Here is an 18,248-nt window from a genome sequence, read left to right as displayed (position 1 = left end):
AATGGTTGGACTGGATGATCTTAAAGGTCTTTTCCAACCTAAACAATTCTATGATTCTACTTAAGTAAAGCTATGGTCTTTAGGCCCAGGTCTGTTACAACCCAATTACCAGCAACAATACTAAATCCAGCAGAGGTAACTACAAATTTTCTGTTATCTTATGGACTAGCACTGAAATGTGCACCAGTACCGTTCAAAAAGGACACCAGGACTGAGACTGATATCATTGTCATCAAAAAGTCATTCTCCATGTTCTCCGCCAACACAAATGATCCCAGTCCTGAGGGAGACCGGTCATTTCAACTAAAACGATGACTTCAGCTCCTGCAGCCCGATGACTACATTCCCCTAGAATGATGAATGGAGGTGTTCTTGAGGGAGTCACCATCCCTGCAAGTGTTCAAAAAAATGGGTAGATGTGGCACTCTGGGACATGGTTTAGTGGGCATGGTGGTGTTGGGTTGATGGTTGGGCTGATGGTCTTAGAGATCCTTTCCAACCTTAGTGATTCCTAGTTTTTACTTTCACTAAAAAATAATCCAGCCACCAAGCCAGGAAACATGAATTTACTACTCTACCCTTAATTGGTTTAGTGGGTGGACTTGGTAGTGTTAGGTTAATGGTTGGACTGGATGATCTTAAAGGTCTTTTCCAACCTAAACGATTCTATGATTCTGTGGTTCTAAGGTGAGTCTATACTGCTTCTTTGGAGTTCATCACAGGGGCCTTTTAAAACTTTACAGACACAAAAGCCAGCTCAGGTTTGTATGGTACTAATTTTCTGTACTCATGCCAGCAGCATTTGGTTCAGAATAGCTCTAGGAGACCATTTTCATGAAGACAATGTTACTATAAAAGCTCTGGCTGTCAAAAAAACTTGCTAGTGTGCTAGTATGGAAAGAGGAAGGAACCTTTCCTAAACAGACTTCAGACTTTCCAGATCTCCATCTTCTGGGGAGCATCTGTCTTCTAACATGGGAATGTTTTTCACTTAAAGCACTCCCATGACAACTGCAGAATCCTTGAGGGTTTAGCAAAACTGGACAGCCCTTTCTCAATGTAGCTGTCACACCTACAAATACCTCTATAACAGCTATGCTATTTTCAGGTGCTCTATGTACAGCGTATGATAACGATTACTTAGTGTAGCATGGACTCAGTGAAGCAATTTTTCACAGGAATGGCTTACAGTTCACCGTAGAACTTCAGGTACTTCCAATCTTTCTTTCTTTTTGACTTTATAAGTATTAGAGATTACCCATTTTGTCATCTATCTGCCATTAGAGCTAATTTGGTGTGAAGTGCAGGTAAAACTGATGAGTCTAGAATTTTTCAACTTCTGCCTACCCAGACAGGGAAAGCGACTGTCTCAGGGTTTTGAAGATGAGTATAGAGCCAGTAAACCTTGAAGGAAGTATGATGTGTGAAAAAGAATTTATTTCCATGCCCTAAGAGGGTTTGTTTATATGTCTTTGACCTAATATGGTTCAACCTATGATGTATTTTCAGCCACTGGTGGTTAGAACCCAGGGAAGATCTCCTGATTCACCCAGAGGGCTGTGTCTATGCAGAGGAAGCGTACACAGCCGGGTGTAGTGCTGAAAGGATTTCTTGGGTTGGGACATTACTCATGAGCAGAAGTGAATGTTTTTAGGCCGGTAACGCCACACTGACTCAGGCAGGTCATCCCAAATAAATGCCAGCAAATGTTGTGTTCCATGTCACATAGTCCTCAGTGTTCCTTCCACCACGCTGACTGGTACATTCAGAAAGGCAGGCAGCTCTCATCTCATCATTCATGCCGAGCTCCGTACTAAAAGTGCCTTGGAAAGAAATAAATCTTGAATAATTTTTCAGATCTAAAAATGGTGTATGGCTTATATGCAAATACAGAGGATACATTTACAAGTTTAGCTTTTGGATACATACGTACATTGGTTAAAACTACACCTCTAATTATTTTCAAAATAAATATGGCAGAAAAAACGAGGTATTAATTTTATCCTGCTTTGGAGCAATACTGCCCAAGAAGGTATAAAGTGACTTTGAAATTATTTCGACTTAGCTCTTCTGTTCAGTATTTTTGTCTCAATGTCAGTGACTGTATGAATGACAGTACAGATGGACATAATATATTTCAGGGGATAAAAGGAAGCTAAAAAAACTCATGCTATTTGCAGAGTAACAGAAATTAAAATAATATACAAGTATTAACTTTTCTTCATCTGCATTCATGCAGAGCTCTGTACCAGAAGTGTGTACAAAACAGGGAAAAGGTAACAGCTGATAGTGTACAACTTGGGTTTTCCGAACTTAAAAATAAACTGGAATTTGATAGGAAAATCTTATTCTAAAGAGGAAAAAATTACCATCAGCTGTATGGAGTTGTTTTCAGCGTGGTTACTCAAACTAAGTGCTTTGTGTTTCAAAAATTATTTCAAGAAATTAATTGGATTATTTTTGTTCCCATTGTGTGTGTGTATGTACGCATATATGTATATATGTATATATGTATAAACATGCACATATGTACATATATAATTGTGTGTGTATTAAGAGTTGTTAATTCTGAAGGTGTAAGAGGTACATTTACAGGAAGGTACATCTCACAAAAGCATGCATTACAGAGACTGGACCATATGTCAGCCTCCTATCTGTGCATTTCTAGCGTGCTTGCCACTAATGCAGGCGTTGACTACAGGATTGATAGTGTTCCTTTTCAAAAATGACTAGTTATTTCGGGTGTACTGTTGAAACTTTTAAAGGTGCCTGACTTTGGAAGTGAATGTGGTAAGCAGTCTCAGAAAACCAGACAGAGCCTTTCCATCTCTCCCACATTACTCAAAGTCCCTGTTTTTCAAAGTCCTATTCAGATTTGACAGAGTTAGGCCTAAGTATCAGCCTGAACACGGATCATCTCAATTTGTTATTAACAGGCAATAACTAGACACTTTGTGAATGTTCACTGTAGTTCAGGGAAAAAAAGCTTTGCTTTCATAATTAAATACCTTTAAACACTGTCTGCATTAACTCTGAAGTTCCTGCTCTCTTTGTTCCAACCATGTTTTCCAGAGAGCTTTTTATTGCTGGTCTACTGGTTAGGTTTAAAATATGTAAACAGATGTATTTTAGCACTTTTTTTTTTATTCACATAAGAGATTTCCATTGATGTCTGCCATTACAAAACTGTGGTTTCGTCCACTTATGAAGCATTTTAAATTCAAGTAGTCATAGAATTGACTTTGTATTAAGGCTGAAGAATGGAGAGTGGATTTTCAGAAATTATTTTATCACAAAATTTTAATGGTTACCTTGAATTAAGACAGACATGGATAGCACTTACTTTAAGTGCTTTAATTTGCATTTCTGAAGAAGTTTTATGCACACAAGTGCATATAAAAGATGTGCCTATCCCCTGTTGAGAACTGCCAAACCAGTGACACTGGTATTTTTTGAGCTAAAAAGTCATAAGCAAATCAGGCCAGGTGTAGGGAAGTCCATCCTGTACATTTTACATGATAGGTTTCAGAAATAAACATGGCAAATGAGGTGAATTTCTCAATGTGAATGGCAACAAAATATTTACTGTTATGCAAAAGCCATTGCAATACTGTAACTTAGATAGGTGTTGCACCATTCAGAAATACTTATAAATAGATAGGTTTCAATCGACAAGTAGCTTATTCAGGCATGTGCTCAAATATAGTAGCTGCATTCATTAGACAAACATTTCTACTAATCCCTCAGCTACACTAATAAAAGAGTAATCCTTTATAGGCCAAATGTAGTAGCAGAGGGTTCTTTTTTTAACTGTTAACATCCTTCAAAGACCAAGGTCTAATCATTATTAGTGACTGTATTTGGTTTTCAGCAAATTATTTGAAAATTGATAACCCTTGGCAGCATGTTAAGTTAGAATTCCTTACTGAAAATGGAGACACCCTTACTCTTAGGAGCAGCTTATAATATGTGCTGTATCTTAAGTAGATTTGTTTCTGTTCTTTAAACAAACAAAACCCCCAGAAAACAACAGCAGTCTTTTGAGGCTTTTGTTGTTGTTGTTGTTTCTTTTACTATTTTTATAGCATTTGCCCTTTCACTGGCTTCTTTCACACTTTTGATTTCATTGTTAAGGCAAGAAAAGTAGGTTTGTGGATTCAGGCTGGCTTCACTGAGCGAGACAAGGATGCCAGGTAGGGACAAGACAAGTAAGTGAGTCACTGCCCTTCTGTACTGGGGCAGATAAAAGACCTATTACACATTTAATCTACGAATACTGATCTAAACCTAAATTGGGTCTCTGCAGGAACAGAGTGGTTTGGGATCAAAAATCTGTGATCTTTAATTCTGCTTTCTGTATAGAACTGGTTTCCAAGTTGACCTAAGTATGAAAGTCCATTTTTATGTTTCCAGTTTACTCTGACCTGAATGTTTTCTCAGAACACACCAAGAGCCTTTTAATCACCAGTGATGTCACATGTCCCTTCTTCTCCTTTTTTTTTTCCTATTTATTTTAAACCTCATTGACCTGTGAGTCAACTACAACAGTTCTTGGCCAAAAATCAGTGTAATGAACCAGGCAAAGAAATACCAGCCAAGAGCCATGCAATGGAAAACTGGGATTAACAGCATGAAACTTCAAAACTGCAAGTTAGCCTATTAATGACATCACTGCAGAAGTGAAGCCGCTAAATTTTGCAAGTCACATTTAGAAGTTAACCCCTACAATTCAGCTCTTCTCCACTGTCATCTCCAAATGAGCATCGTATTCTTTCTGTGTTAAGTGCAATCATTCCATCCACCTCCAAGCTTCTTGTACTGCTTAATTTTCAGTTTCTGCAAACCCACAGAGCTTTCTGCTTGCTGAAATGGTCATCCTGCAATCATGGAAACTACCTTTGTGTTTCTCTGTCCAGCTTCTCTGGCACAGGGTTGGCTTGCCCATCTTTATGTGATCTTCTTTCAGCTCTCTGCCAGGTTTGTGACCTTTGGTCCCTGGAAAAGCACCCCTGATTTTTATAGTTCTGTGTATGCTTCTGCCCCATGGCAATTTCATTTTGTCCCTTTCCAGTAGTAGTGCCCCTTCCTTCCCTCCCTGTAGTCTCTCTTCATCGCTTCTTTAAGATTTCTCTATGAGTTCTTGGTAGGAAGGATGCTAGGAAGGACCTTAAGGTTGCAGCTAGTGCAGAGAGTAGCTAACAGCAACATGAAAAATGTAATTTGTAGTGAGATGAGAGCTACTTCAAGGAGTGGAAAAAGGAGGTTTTTCCCTCTGCCTTGGCTGAGCCCCTTGGGGATGAGACAGAGGGCAAGTACCTTCATGTTTAAGGCGAGTAAAGAGCACCGTAAGCCTTTGCCAGAAAACTGAGACTGTGGAGGGAGAACAGCAGCCCAGAGACGGTGATGATGGTCCCTGTGGAACTGCTGAAACAAGGGAAAAAAGATTAGTGCTATACATCAGGCAGGAAGGCACAAGTCTTTCCTTGAGCAGAGGATTGAGCAGTGAATAACCAGACCAAACTACTATGTTGCCAGAGAGGGATGGCAGACCAACCAGAAGTAACGGATGCAGCTGGAGAGCAAAGGTAAGTCACAGCTTGGCAATAGTCCAAAATTAAAGGAACCAAACTGTAGGCAGGAATGCCAGTGGACTGTAGGGCTTTTAACAGCCCATATGGTCTGAGTGATTGTGTCTGGGAACACTCCAGCCATACCTACAATTTTTGGATTTGTTTTATTTGTAGCAGTCAGTCTTGCGCTGTTCAGGTTTTGCCATTGTCAACGCTATTACCTCCTATTTTTAGAGGCTTGTAATTTGACTGTAAATTCTATGCAGTCCTAAAACCAGGTGTAGTGAACACAGCCTCAGCCTGTTGGCATTTTCTGTTTGCAAGAGAAAAGCAGGCAAGTAGTTCGAAAGCTTGACAAGCTGCTGGAACTGGATAATTTTTGTAATCTGTAACTACAAAACTACTTTACTGTCATGCTAAGCAGAGCTGTATTTTGTAGCTGAAGTATGTCTTGCATTTGGTCTGTGCTCCACAAGGGCTTTTACTGCTATAGTAATCTCTAAGAAAGCTGATAGGCGAGCGAAGCAAGTTCAAAAGAATCAATACAGAATAACTTACGCAGATTCAAACAGAACTTCAAGATTAGTCCTGTATGAATTAATGGGGGAAGGAAAAAAAAAAAGAAATGGACTATAGACATAATTTAAGAAGTGAGGTCCATGAAATGAAACAGTGATAGCACTGAGAATGTGCAGTGTTGTGACACCATTCAGAGATGGCACAGGCAGCGAGATGCTCAGTTCTGTCTGCACATGCTGTTTTACTGCAGAAATAGTTGTCAGATATGATTCAGGTTCTGAGATGTTACTCATCAGAACTATAGCAAACTTTTGGCAAACTATTAATCAGGAGGATTGACAGTGAGGTCAGCAGGATTTTTCCAAGTTTTACTGAACTGAATCTTGGAGAAAGATTCAGTCTCCTGAGGTTACGCCTTTGCTTATCCTGTTCCTTTGGCATCCTGTGTCTATTACATTCTTAGGAGTGCCTCACTCTCTTGGATACTACCAAGAGTTTTGTGCTTTGATTGGCTGACACCAACTACCTAACTTAACCGCAGTTGTTGCAGACCACTCATGTATATGCATGCAAGGACACGCAAATACACACACATGCTTCTCTTGCTTGTCGCGGCCCTGTCTGCACCTCAAGGCAAAGCAAAGCAATCTGGGATGTTCTGCTGCATAAGGTGACATGTCTGGGACTCTGTTTCTCAGTGTTTTATCCATCCTGCACATGAATGCTCCCACCCATTACTGCAGTGTTTGAGCAACTGCTGCATAACATCACTGACTGTAATCGAGTCTCTTGTGGATATTGTGGGATCTTTGGATTTCTGCTCTTTCAAGTGTTCTGCTTGAGGCAAAATTTCAGAGTTTCTGGTTAAGGTTTTATTATTTCCATGAGGTTTAATTGAGTGAAAGAGATGTCAGTTTTGTTAATGTCACTCTTACCATGGTGGGGTGGTTTGGGTTAGTTGGTTGTTTTTTAAGAGAAGGCGTTTGCAATTTTTTTTCTAAATGCAGTTGAACCCTATGTTGTTTCACTGACAATGCCTTCAGCTGAGTGGTAGGTTTGCTGCTGAACATGGAGGCTTAGGGAGCTGGGCCAGAGAACCTTGGAAGGAGACAACAAATTTTTTTCTTAAAACTGTAAATATACATGTGATTCCTTTGCATGTTTAGATCTTTTCCAGACATTTTCTCATACATTCATACTATAAATTATTTTGCACATTGCAAATGTTTTTCTTCATATGGGTCTACTTCCTTGTGAAAGTATTGGAAAGGCAGTGAAGGTAGCTTGCTGTGACAACAGTGAACACAACTAGGATATGTTGTCACACAGTGCCTGTGCGTGTTTTGGATCGCTGCAGATATGTCCACCTTCCAAGACATAAATCCAAAGGAAAACCTGATATCCTCCTTGACGCTGCTTCTTGCTGTAATGACATTTCTACAACAAGGTTCTGCATCAGTGAAAACAAATGGGGTTTGTATTATGGGATGGCGAGGTAATATCTATGCAGAAAAGCAGTTGCATTTGAGAGGTTTTAAGCATTCATGCTTTGATTTATTGTCACTGAAATTTAATCTAGGGTTTTTTTTCCTTTGGACTTTCTCTGCGAGAGTTCTAGTGAAAATATTGCATCAGCACTTCGGGAATGGAGCAGCAGTGTTATTCTGATCTGTCAAATGCAGAGGCCATGAACTTCCCCTGAGAAACGCAATGAAACAGCCTTTCTACTCACTTCAGGACTGGTAGTGTAAAGAATACTTCCTAAACTGGGGCCCCTACAGTAGCCCTCACAACTTGTTCTGCCTGTGAGCTTGACTTGTTTGCATGTTCTTGTTGGATGCGGTGGAGGAAGGGTACTCATGCGTGTGTAGATTTATCAGGGTGGATCCCAGGACACTAGTAAGAGCAGCGTCCCGAAAAAAGCAGTAACTCTTCAAACGTACCTTAACATAATGTTATCAGACCTTAAATGTGCCTTTCTGCAAGCTTAAATGTGTTTAGCCTTTGTGAATGTTTCAAAATTTATTTGGAAAAATAATTAAAAATATAAAGTAGATATTTAAGAGGAAGATATCTGAAATAATATTAGACATTTTAAATATATAAACATCCTCACAGCAGTCATGCATCTGCTTGACAGAAGCTTAAAAATAACTTTGTCTTTAAAGTTTGGCAAAATTGCGTATGTGTGAGTGCATGTATGTGTGCGGTTTTGTGCCTTTTAAAGGCGAATGATGCTAATATGGCTTTATAATTTACTGTCCTGTTTGCACTTGATACCATCAGTGATCTCAGCACAACTCTGGAAATGGTGTTTAATTGTGGCAGAATGAGGGCATGGGTATAAATATTGTTTTGTAAATCTCTTTCCTAAATATTGACTATTGCAGCCATGGGATTGGGGGGGGTTAAGAAATGGTGTTTGGAAGGTCTCAGAGCTCAGCTCTGTGCCAGGGGTTGGAAAGGATGATGTAGCAATGCTTTGACTAGAAATCCCAGTTCAGAGAGATTTGAATTACTCTTCTGACTTTTTCCTCATTTAAAAACATAATCTAGTTAAGGATATGCACACACTTTCCTTGTCCCTATTTGTTTTTATTGCCCCTAAACCAAAAAGCAGCAAAACCTCCATTGTGCTATTGTCAGAGGCATGCAAGGAACAAGATGACCACTCTACCAGGCATCACTCTTTGCCTTCCAGCACCTGATGCTCAGCCCAAGAATAGCATCAAGCTATAAGTGTCTGTTGTTGACAGCAGAGGACATGTACAAATGTTCTTGTTTTCATTTCTTCTTTCTCACTTGTGGTTTTTGCCACCAAATTCTCCTTTCTAAGGCCCCATAAGAGAGAGAAGATGACCTCCCAGGTTCCTGTTGATCTCTCCTTCTCCTCCCTGGACTCAGAGAGGGTCCTTATAGGAGGGACTAACAGCTTTATCTGCAATCACACCAAGGAGGTCTTTGACACCCTGCTCCCTCCAGTCATGAGAAGGAAGCATGGGGAAGGCTCTCTGTGAGCTGTGCAAGTTCTGCAGTTGCCAGTGCTGTTGCCTCTTCCTTGCCTTAAGTCACCACCTCACACATTAACCTTCGCTGTTGCAATTCATTTCCAGCTGCCTTGTCTTCAGGATGCTCTTTGAGAGGCTCTGTACCTCCTCAGGACCCTCCTTTCTCCTGGAGCACAGCTCTTCTGGAGTCAGGCTCTCTCCAGCTCCCACTGTCCCCGCGTGGTCCCTTAAGAGGAACCCACAGGGTTCACAGGCAGGGTTTGGAGAGGAAGCCCTTGGTGGACTTGGCTACTCCCTCTTAACCCTTGAGTCAGCAAAGGTAATTCAGGTGGCTCAAGGAGGTGAATGGGAGTGCAGAGACTTCCGATCCTTCCTCTTGGCTTCTCTCATATGAAAGGGAGATTGGGATTGGTTTTTCTCCTAACAGTGTTAAGTGAGGTACCCCTGTGCCTTAAGAAAGGGATACTCAAGTAATTGGGGGCGAGGTAGGAGGGCAAAAAATTTTCTTGTGTACTTATAAAATCTTAGAAATGGCAAAATATAGCCGTTGTTTAATTATTGAGGTTCGGGCAGCAAGCTGAGATGTCAGTCATGGCTGAGATCCCCAGAGGGATGGGCACTACACACGTCTCAAGCAGTCACTATTGTAAGGACTGACATTTACAGTAACATCTGGTAGTACGTCAGCCTGCTCCATGCTGACATGGCAGAGCTCATGTCCATACATCTAAATGCTTTTCTCTCCCAGACAACACTAGACCTGTCAATTGTTTATTGGGAACAGCCCCTGGCCCAATCTAACGTACAAACTTGAATTGTGCCCACATAATGCTTGGAAGAGAGTTAGCTGGCCTAAGCCAAAACCATGCCAGAGGCCATGCTACCAATTCAGCAAGACGGGTGACTGCGGTGGGCCTGTGCTCAGACACTATTAAGTTTGCCCAGTCTAGACATAGCTGAAGAATACAGTTCCTCCTCCAGGAAAACCGCAGCTCAGGGACTGCCAAATAGGCAGAAGAATAAGAACATCAGGTTTTAGCACATTCAGTTTATGTACAAGTTACTGTGATTCTCTGTGAGTGGGTAGAGATGTGAGGTAAGGCCTTGTAAAAGGCAAAGGCCTTTGCAGGTGACCTTAGAGCCATTGGTTTTGGATATAGTTACACATATGGAAGATGTCCCAGAGGTGACCTTGGGGAGCTGACAAAGAGAACCTTGTTGCCTTGGCGAACAAATAAGCCACAGATGGAAGAACAAGTAGATAACGGCAGTCTTGACAAGCAAACATAAAAGAGGACAAGCCTGAATTAAGCCAGTCTTGAAGGTCCTTAGTCTCTAAATGACTGATAAGGGATAATAATTAAACAGGAAAGGGTAAAGAGATGGGAACCATAAAATAATCAAACTTGCTAGTGAGCAGCAACCACTAAAATTAACTACTTTCTTCTGCCCCAGAACAAGGGTTTTAATCTTCTGCTTTCATTTAGGCAGCTCCTATCTCCACCTTAATGTTATTTTTATATATTACACTTTCCTGTGAATATAGCAGATGGTGAATATAGCAGATGTAACTTCTATATGAAGTCAAAGAAGCCTCTCACAGCTGCGCAAAACAAATACTAATGCCCAGAATATCTTTAGAGAAATGTAACTATAAAAGGGTTTAATTTGTAGGAAGAAATAGAAATCTGAAATTCATGCATACCTGCAGTCCCCCGTGTGCTATATTCCAGCTACAGATGACAGCACCACTAGGGCAGCCAGGCCATAGCAGCCTTCTTTGCAGAGAACCTGTAAACTGAACAGCAGCTGGCCCCCTCCTATGGCTGAATGGCAAGGGAAGATGTAGCTGTTGTTTCCTGTAACCCTGTTTTATGGATCCCTGGTCATGGAGCAGGATCTTGTTGTGCTAGGCATGCTGCCACCATTTCAGTCAGTCTGTCCATGTCCCTACACAGAAAGGAAGAGACCTGCAATATTTGACCCTCTGGAATTTTCCCTGGCTCACCCTTGCCATCAGCATAAGTACTGACTGAGCTATATGAAAGGTGTTGGGAAATAAATCCCAGCCCCTACTCTCAGCTGCATCTAGTGGGGCACTTTCAACACCATTTGGAGGATTTCATTTTAACTGACCTTCAGGCATGAGTTATTTTTGTGCTCTGGGTATTTTTAAGATGAGCCCGAAGGAACTCCTAAATATCTCATTGGTGAGAGTGGAGGAGGACACATGCTGTTGCTGTTTCCAATACCGCTGAAGGATCTGGAAAGTCCCTGTGTGGAGTTTTCAGCTTTAAAGAGAATTTTCTAAATGTAGAAAGCCTGAGCCCGTAAGTAATCTTTGTTGCCAAAAGAATAAGAGTAAGGGAAAGAGATTTGTTTGTGGCGTGTAGAACCTACCTTGTCCAATGTCGTACAGCTGATTGCACAGAGGGGTGAGACAATGGTGAGAATCGCTGTACTTCAGTGTGTGGTGCACACACGCTTGCAGGGCTACAAGGAGTTTGCCTGTGTTATTTGTGACCACACATGGGGGGTGAACAGCTGTATGGGGAGGTAGAAAATGGTTGGCTTTCCACTGTAAGTATGGTGGTGCTTGCAGCTAAACTGGAGTGGAAAGAAACACAAAACTGTAGCCTGGGGATGCTACAGCAGGTTTTTGGTTAAACCAGGGTACCTGCATCTCAGCTGAGAAGTGGCGGCTCCAGGCTGGAAGCGTGACTGAGCAGCTGCTTTGCTTCCCTGGCTGTGTGCACTGCAGCTCATCTGCCCTTGATCTCTACTCGGCTGGAACAGGGAGGCTGGGGAAGCTGCTCTTCACCTCTCCCCAGATGGTGTCTCTGGTTTTTCTGTGTGGCTGGCCATCCATGCCACACATCGAAAGGACACACAAGCTCACAAGTGCTGGATGTCTTCCAACAGCCTGCTCCCAGTGGGATTATGCTTGGAGCAATTGCATAAGGGAGGGCTACGAGACTGAATAGTTTGGATAGTCTCCAAGTCTGACTAGTCTCAAGCTAGTAAGCAAAATTAATATACGCCACAGGTTACCCTCTTGGCTTGTTTCTTCCTGCAGAGCAAGGAAAGGAACTGAATTAGGGTTTTGTGCTGCAGGGGCAGGGTATTCAAATGATGTTTCTCCTCTCAGTAGGATTGCAGGGGGTTAAGCTTCCTTGGAGAAAAAGGAGCAGAAGAATAAAGGAAGACTTAGACTGCTGGCTAAAGCGATAACTGGTAGTGGCTACAGCCTAATTACTGTGTCTGCATATCTAATTAAATTTTTGCTGAAATGTTTTTGGAGTAATCACTGCTATTACTTGTAAACAATCATTTTATAAGGTGTGAAATTCCTATACTGCTGTGTTTATCATGATTCATGACCTTATGCCCCAGGGGAAGGGTGTAGTCTGCTTGGCATAAGCAGTCCTGTGCCAGATGCAGGGTGGTTCATATTCAGAAATGTTATTTACAGAGATACAAGGGGGGGAGGGAGGGCAGGGGGAGGGGGAGGCAGGAATCAGAGGACCAAGGTCCCAGATAGCCTGGAATGTGCAGGATCAGATATCTGCATTGAAGCACTTACTCTCTTAATTCATGTTTCCTAGGATGCCTGACTCTTACAGATCATTTATCTTCTCAATGAACATGTGCCTACATATAGCTATTTCCATTCCAGTCATAGCCCCTGTTTATGTCAGTAACAGACCTCATCTCATTTGACTGTGTTATTTTTACATAATGACTAAATCAGTGGAGGACCATGGAATATGCAGCATACAAATTTTGAAATCAGCTTGGTTTCATCATGGTTTGCATGTATGCATCAACATGGTTTAAAAAATAGTGGTGGGACTTAGAGTAATGATGCTTAGGTGCCACAGAGTTTAGCTGGTGAGGGTTCTGGTGTTAATTAGACATTTAGAATCATAGAATCACAGAATCATGTAGGTTGGGAAAGACTCATAAGATCATTGAGTCCAACCGTTAACCAAACACTACCAACTCCACTACTAAACCATGTCCCTAAGCACCACATCTTTTAAATACCTCCAGGGGTGGTGACTCAACCACTGAGTTACAGACAAAGATTGATTAGGGAACATATCAGTGAAGTTCACCAAAGATACTAAAATGAGAAAAGAATGAATGTCAAATAATTACAAAATGGCTTGATGAATGATCTGTAAACACTGAAGAGAGCTATGTATATATCATCTAAGGAACCAGTAATTGTCTGGGATTCAAGAGACCCAGGTTAAAATCCCCTATCCAAACATCTTCATTAAATGCAAAATTGCATTTAATTGGAGTGAAACTAGTCAGCTCGGCCCAGGACATGGAAACTTGCTCCCAGGGCAGAGCATTATGTGAGGCAGAGAATAGTTATGGCATGCCAAGCTAGAAAAAATAAGCAGGTATTTCTTTCTTTAGTGGATATTCATTGTCCTCCCAATATCAGTGTTTCTCCTAGCTCCAGTCTGATGCTCGGTTACCTCCTGCATTCTTTTGTTGCTCCAGTCACATAAAAGCTGGGTGGAGAGAATTGAAAATTAGTTAAGGAAGAAGCTGTGACAAGACGTATAAAGCAGGTCCCATGGTAGGGGAATAAGCTGGAAATGGTTCCAATGTCACAGAAAGTGAAGGAAGGAGGCAGCAAACTGAATCAACTTCTAAGGTGTAAAGGATTATGGGGACTTTACTTAAGAAAGGGACAGGGGGGAAAAAAAGGAGGATTTAAACAAAACAGTAAAGGGAAAAAGTTGATTTAAGTGGAGCTTAAGAAGGGTAAAGAAAATATTATTCTACAGAAGTTTTAATCTGGCTAAAGCTAAGAAGTGTTTTCCTGTCATCCTACTAACTGGGAACAATACAGGCAAGGGACTAAACTAAGGAACTTGTTTTGATCCATATCTGCATGACTGCAGCCCTTTACAAACTATACTTCCTTTGCAAAGATGTGATGAAAAGTAAGAAAGGAGTAAGTGCAATCATGAGAGGCATGAGAGAATGAATAAATCTAACCAATTGCTCTCCAGAGCAGCGGATGGATCTCTTGTCTGTACCAATGTGTGTATTTCACATAAGGGACTGTTGCCACCTTTACCCTCCCTGTTTTCTGAGGCTTTTGAGCCAGAGCCTTCTGAGGCTTATGGTTGTTGGACACGGTTTGAGATGAACCTGGGTGGTTGTTTTTTTCAAAGTCTGTCGCCTGCTTCCCGAAGCAGACCTGAAAAATGTAAACCAGTATAAATCCACACTAACAGACCACCAGGGAAGAAAGCTGCTGAACCTTACTTTTTCAGCCTGGTGATACTGAGGAACCCAAAAGATTCAATTCCTTGACCCTGGCCAGAGTCTCTAGGTAGTTTTTGTGAATGCTGCTTCAATCACAATAGCAAAAGATTTCCAGGGTGTTGAGGGTGTTTTGTGTGTGTGTATGTGTGAAATCCAGAATTTGATGGGCAGATTATTACAGTTTTGTAATTTGCTTTAGTGTTTGAAGAGAGCCTACTGTCAAGAATAGAGGGACCTTTGTGACTAAATTTCCTCCTCTCCCAAACAGAGTGAGAAGTCCAAGAAGCAAAAAAGTATACACTCAACCCATGATTAAAAAAAAAATCACTAAAGATCTTGTATGCCTCATTTCTGAGTTGACCAGCTATGAGACATGAAAATAGGCTTGGGTTTTTTAGCTGTATTTTCAAAATTTGCTCTCTGATAATAAATCTTGTTTCAGATGTTTTGGCATGCAAAACTACTTCTGAAAATTTAGGACAAAATACACTGCTGAGAAGAAAATTCTGAATAGCTTGATTTTTGGCTTTTTTTTCCCTCCATGTTCTGCTAAAGATTTAATTGTTAAAAATCAGGCACTACTTGTTGGCAAAGTAGGCAAGTAGTTTTAATCATTAGTTGTTTGTTGTTTTCAGTAGATTTGTGTCATGGTTTGGTTGTGCAAACATTTGCTCAACTCTCGTGTGCTTCATAGGTTGCTATTTTATTTGTCTTCCTATTTATGGCAGTGAGACTGTGTTTCTTGGTGAGTTAGGTGCACAATTTATAGTTTAATGCAGAGAAGCACTTAGTGCAAAAGGAAAAAAAGAATCCAGACTTGCACATGCCTAAAGTTCAGTGCTTTTCTTCAAAAATCCTGGAATAGACATTTTGTTAAACAAGTAATTTTGTGGCAGCAGAACTAATGAAGCCTGGTTTCCTATGGTTTTTTGTCTCATGGGTGATTGACTTTCACTATCTAAGAGGATGTGAGCCCCAGGCAAAGCTTTTCCCATCATTGGGGTGTTTATATAAGAGCTTTCTCCCATGAGGCTTCTCTTATATCTTGAACTCACAACTGTAAGTTTTCTCAGAGCCAGGACTCTGATAGCATCTCTACCCATCTGTCTATTTTCAGGAAAAAAAGGAGGAGGAATTCAGCTATCTTTCACAATTCTACCAGTGTTAGAAGCTGTTTGGAAATATCATTAAGAAATTCTTGGAATGACTACACAGGTGAACACAAAAAGAATGATCACACAGGCTCCAATTTTGTAGGAAATTCTAGTGAAAATAACTTGGCCATTTCAGGATGCAGTACTGCAGTGAATACCAGAGGTATTTTGTGTGCTTGAAAACCCCAGTTCAAACTTTTTCCCATAAAAGAAGGCAGATTTGATGGTTTATTTCCTGATTTTCAATGTTATGTGCACAACAGCAGATGTGTAATATGTTTCCAAAATGATGCTTTTGTCCTTTTCTTTTGGTGAGTCCACACAACTGCCACCATCAGCTGTTGATTAACTATGCCCGATTTAATCCTGACTTGATAAATTTGCACTTTGGAGCAGAAGATTGCTATTTCAGCCCTACTATAAAAGCCTGCACTGGTAAATGCTAAGCCTAATTTTTTAGTTTTCACAATTGCACACTAATTCATAATTGTGTAAGCAATTAACTAGTCAAATACAAAGTATCCACTACTATTTTTATAAGAATGCTTTTCTTCAGTGCAGTCTACTGAAACAACTTGTAGCACTTCATGTATATATTTGCATAGTAAAGGCAAAGTCATAAAGAGATAGTCCTAGTGCAGCCAGGATATAGCAATGCCTATATTAAAGTCAGTGAAGTAAAACTCTAGTGTGTATCCTTTGATGCTCTGCCTCAGTGATGCAATACAAATGTACATTTTAATGGTGCTTTTATAGTACTTGGACTCTTGGCTATATTGAAATGCAATTTCTCATCCTTGATGTTTTTGGAACATGTTGAGAGCATATTATCCATGTTTTTCATAGATCCCAGAGAGACCTCCCTCTAACTTTTCTTTTGCCCACTCACAGCAAATCCTGCCTTGTTTGGGTGCTGGGGAACTCTTGTGAATTAGTCATCATCAGCGAGGTAAGAAGTGGAGTTTGAGTTAGCTGTCTATATTTTAATTAAATGAGAAACTCCAGATTCTCACTAGACAGATTCTTAGATTTGGACCTTATTTCTTCTGCTTAGAGTCTGAACTGCAGGAAAGTTCCTGACTTTTTTTAAATGACCTGTATATTTGTGAGAGGGTCTCATGCCATTTTAAGAACTGCTGGGGAAATAAACTAATAATAGTATCTAGAACTTTTCAGTCATCCATTTCCAGAGGCTTTAGAGAGGTATCATTAGCTCCATTTCGCATGTGGGGAAACTGAGGCACAGAGGATTGAAGTGACTTGCCCCAGACCATCCAGCAAGTAAGAAACAGTCCTAGAGTTAGGAACTCTGACTTTTAAGTTGTGCCAATTCTATTCAGACACATGCTGCAGCCATCATGAGAGGAGGAGACATGTCACATGCTAGCAATGACTAGTAGAGATTTTAAACTTTAGAAATAGCAATTATTTAACCTCTGTGGTTCACAAAACAAACTGAGTGTCTAAAGAGTAGAAAGAGCTGGAGATCTGCACCTACTGACATTCAGACAGCTTGCACCATTGGGCTAGGAAGGAGAAGCTTGTGTCTCTGCCTGGACTAGAGAGGAGGCATGCCTCTGTGGCTGAGTCAATCTTCACATGATTTCCTCTCTCTCTCTCAATGGAAAAATACTTCTTTGGGTACAGAATGTGATTCTACTATTTTCTACAGTATTCAACTCTGATGGTGGCTGGGCTCTCAAGCTCCCCTGACAGAATTATCCTTCCTTTCCTTCTGTGCAGATGTCTCATATTTCTTTATATACCATCTGATCTAATGTTTTACTAGATGAGCCATCTGACGCTTAATCATAATCTAAACAAGCTTATTTTGTCCATGTGTATCACAGTAGGAACCTGGGCAGGACAGACCAAATTTTGAACTTCTGTCCTGCATTGTGCTGTCTTATCTGAATAGCTAGTGGTGGAGAAATACTTGTGCTATCCTTCCTACCTACAATGCCTAGAATCACAGCTTTTCAGCAGCCAGAGGATGAACACATCTGGTATTTTTCTTGCTTCTCTCATAGGCTTCCTCAGACAGAGAGGGAGGCAAGCAGCAGAATAATAGCTTTACATACCCTCCTGCAAGAGGGGAGAAACAGCAAGAAACTATGGTGGGGAAAGATGGGAAACTACAGATGGAGGAACTCAGTTTTGAGATATTTTGAAATGATCGTTTTTTGCTTATGCCCTTCAGAATCTCAGTGGCACCCATTACATAGGATGGTCACAGCACAGGAACTGAGATATGAACTCCAAACAAACAGTAGAGAAGGGGGAGATGTGCTTACATCCGTTTTAAAGGAGAGCAGTGTAATCACTGAAATCTTCCTGTTGAATTTTCTTGAGAGCAGTGAAGAGTGAGCCTGTGTAAGGAATGCTGCCCAACAACAGCTTTTGCTTTAGTATGATCCCATATTCCTAAAGCTGTGTACTATTGTTTTGTACTGATAAACCATCTTCTGTGTGTAGTCAAAATTTTTTTCCCCCCACTAACAACCCACATTGTGGGCCAAGGGAGATCAAGATGAGGTTTTCATTTAATTCAGAGCTCTGGAATCCAGCCCACTGGAACTTGTGTCTTTTGAAGGTCTAATAATTAACATGCCTGCATTGCTTAAACTGCAGCACTGACCAGAATGTGCTTCCTGCAGAGCTGAATGAGGGTGAGGACGTTGTCTGGCCAGCAGGAAGAAAAG

Source organism: Pelecanus crispus, chromosome 3 (genome assembly GCF_030463565.1).
Source record: "Pelecanus crispus isolate bPelCri1 chromosome 3, bPelCri1.pri, whole genome shotgun sequence".
NCBI classification, from domain to species: domain Eukaryota; kingdom Metazoa; phylum Chordata; class Aves; order Pelecaniformes; family Pelecanidae; genus Pelecanus; species Pelecanus crispus.
The sequence above is the reverse complement of the archived record's forward strand: the minus strand, read 5'-3'. Positions refer to the sequence as shown.